Below are 3,477 nucleotides of genomic sequence, written 5' to 3' on the forward strand. Positions count from 1 at the left end.
TTTTATGTGTAACTTTGTGTCATTTTTTTTTGCTCAGTACATTTGTATGTGAAAATTTAGCATCTATAAAAATACGCAAATATTTGGAAGAACCTGAGCTAAGCTGGAGGTTGTTTACTCAAAAGTTTTGCAATTCATTTTTTTAACATCTTTATTGGATTATAATTGCTTTACAATGTTGTGTTAGTTTCTGCTTTATAACAAAGTGAATCAGTTCTATGTATGTGTATATCCCCATATCCCCTCCCTCTTATGTCTCCCTCCCACCCTCCCTATCCCACCCCTCTAGGTGGTCACAAAGCACCGAGCTGCTCTCCCTGTGCTATGCAGCTGCTTCCCACTAGCTATCTATTTTACATTTGGTAGTGTATATATGTCCATGCTACTCTCTCACTTCGTCCCAGCTTACCCATCCCCCTCCCCGTGTCCTCAAGTCCATTTTCTACGTCTGCGTCTTTATTCCTGTCCTGCCCCTAGGTTCTTCAGAACCTTTTTTTTTTTTTTTAGATTCCATATACATGTGTTAGCATACGGTATTTGCTTTTCTCTTTCCGACTTACTTCACTATGTATGACAGACTCTAGGTCCATCCACCTCACTACAAATAAATCAATTTCGTTTCTTTCTATGGCTGAGTAATATTCCATTGTATATATGTGCCACATCTTCTTTATCCATTCTTCTGTCAATGGACACTTAGGTGGCTTCCATGTCCTGGCTATTGTAAATAGAGCTGCAATGAACATTGTGACACATGACTCTGAATTATAGTTTTCTCAGGGTATATGCCCAGTAGCGGGGTTGCTGGGTCGTATGGTAGTTCTATTTTTAGTTTTTCAAGGAACCTCCATACTGTTCTCCATAGTGGCTGTATCAATTTACATTCCCACCAACAGTGCAAGAGGGTTCCCTTCTCTCCACACCCTCTCCAGCATTTATTGTTTGTAGATTTTTTGATGATGGCCATTCTGACTGGTGTGAGGTGATACCTCATTGTAGTTTTGATTTGCATTTCGCTAATGATTAGTGATGTTGAGCATCCTTTCATGTGTTGGCAATCTGTATATCTTCTTTGGAGAAATGTCTATTTAGGTCTTCTGTGCATTTTTGGATTGGGTTGTTTGTTTTTTTGATATTGAGCTGCTTGAGCTGCTTGTAAATTTTGGAGATTAATCCTTTGTCAGTTGCTTCATTTGCAAATATTTTCTCACATTCTGAGGGTTGTCCTTTCGTCTTGTTTATGGTTTCCTTTGCTGTGCAAAAGCTTTTAAGCTGCATTAGGTCCCATTTGTTTATTTTTGTTTCCATTTCTCTAGGAGGTGGGTCAAAAAGGATCTTGCTGTGATTTATGTCATAGAGTGTTCTGCCTATGTTTTCCTCTAAGAGTTTGATAGTGTCCGGCCTTACATTTAGGTCTTTAATCCATTTTGAGTTTATCTTTGTGTATGGTGTTAGGGAGTGTTCTAATTTCATTCTTTAACATATAACTGTCCAGTTTTCCCAGCACCATTTATTGAAGAGGCTATCTTTTCTCCACAGTATGTTCTTGCCTCCTTTATCAAAGGAGGTGACCATGTGTGCGTGGGTTTATCTCTGGGCTTTCTGTCCTGTTCCATTGATCTATATTTCTGTTTTTGTGCCAGTGCCATACTGTCTTGATTTGTAGTAGCTTTGTAGTACAGTCTGAAGTCAGAGAGCCTGATTCCTCCAGTTCCGTTTTTCTTTCTCAATATTGCTTTGGCTATTCAGGGTCTTTTGTATTTCCATACAAATTGTGAAATTTTTTGTTGTAGTTCTGTGAAAAATGCCATTGGTAGTTTGATAGGGATTGCATTGAATCTGTAGATTGCTTTGGGTAGTATAGTCATTTTCACAATGTTGATTCTTTCAATCCAAGAACATGTTATATCTCTCCATCTATTGGTATCATCTCTCTTTTTTTGGTATCATCTTTAATTTCTTTCATCAGTGTCTTATAGTTTTCTGCATACAGGTCTTTTGTCTCCTTTGGTAGGTTTATTCCTAGGTATTTTATTCTTTTTGTTGCAGTGGTAAACGGGAGTGTTTCCTTAATTTCTCTTTCAGATTTTTCATCATTAGTGTATAGGAATGCAAGAGATTTCTGTGCATTAATTTTGTATCCTTCTGCTCTACCAAATTCAATGATTAGTTCCAGTAGTTTTCTGGTAGCATGTTTAGGATTATGTCTGTATAGTATCATGTCACCTGCAAATAGTGACAGCTTTACTTCTTCTTTTCCGATTTGGATTCCTTTTATTTCTTTTTCTTCTCTGATTGCTACGGCTAAAACTTCCAAAACTATGTTGAATAATAATGGTGAGAGTGGACAACCTTGTCTTGTTCCTGATCTTAGAGGAAATGGTTTCAGTTTTCCACCATTGAGAACGATGTTGGCTGTGGGTTTGTCATATATGGCCTTTATTATGCTGAGGTAAGTTCCCTCTATGCCTACTTTCTGGAGGGTTTTTATCATAAATTGGTGTTGAATTTTGTCAAAAGCTTTTTCTGTATCCATTGAGATGATTATATGGTTTTTCTCCTTCAGTTTGTTAATATGGTTTATCACATTGATTTATTTGCATATATTGAAGAATCCTTGCATTCCTGGGATAAACCCCACTTGATCATAGTGTATCGTCCTTTTAATGTGCTGCTGGATTCTGTTTGCTAGTATTTTGTTCAGGATTTTTGCATCTATATTCATCAGTGATATTGGTCTGTAATTTTCTTTTTTTGTGACATCTTTAGTTTTGGTATCAGGGTGATGGTGGCCTTGTAGAATGAGTTTGGGAGTGTTCCTGCCTCGGCTATATTTTGGAAGAGTTTGAGAGGATAGGTGTTAGCTCTTCTCTAAATGTTTGACAGAATTCACTTGTGAAGCCATCTGGTCCCGGGCTTTTGTTTGTTGGAAGATTTTAATCACAGTTTCAATTTCAGTGGTTGGGATTGGTCTGTTTATATTTTCTCTTTCTTCCTGGTTCAGTCTTGGAAGTTTGTGCTTTTCTAAGAATTTGTCCATTTCTTCCAGGTTGTCCATTTCATTGGCATATAGTTGCTTGTAGCAATCTCTCATGATCCTTTGTATTTCTGCAGTGTCAGTTGTTACTTCTCCTTTTTTCACTTCTAATTCTATTGATTTGAGTCTTCTCCCTTTTTTTCTTGATGAGTCTGGCTAATGGTTTATCAATTTTGTTTATCTTCTCAGCCAGCTTTTAGTTTTATTGATCTTTGCTATCATTTCCTTCATTTCTTTTTCATTTATTTCTGATCTGATCTTTATGATTTCTTTCCTTCTGCTAACTTTGGGGGTCTTTTATTCTTCTTTCTCTAGTTCCTTTAGGTGTAAGGTTAGGTTGATTATTTGAGATTTTTCTTGTTCCTTGAGGTAGGATTGTATTGCTATAAACTTTCCTCTTAGAACTGTTTTTGCTGCATCCCATAGGTTTTGGATCATCC

Source organism: Monodon monoceros, unplaced genomic scaffold, assembly GCF_005190385.1.
Source record: "Monodon monoceros isolate NGI ecotype Baffin Bay Population unplaced genomic scaffold, NGI_Narwhal_1 Super_Scaffold_7, whole genome shotgun sequence".
Lineage (NCBI taxonomy): Eukaryota > Metazoa > Chordata > Mammalia > Artiodactyla > Monodontidae > Monodon > Monodon monoceros.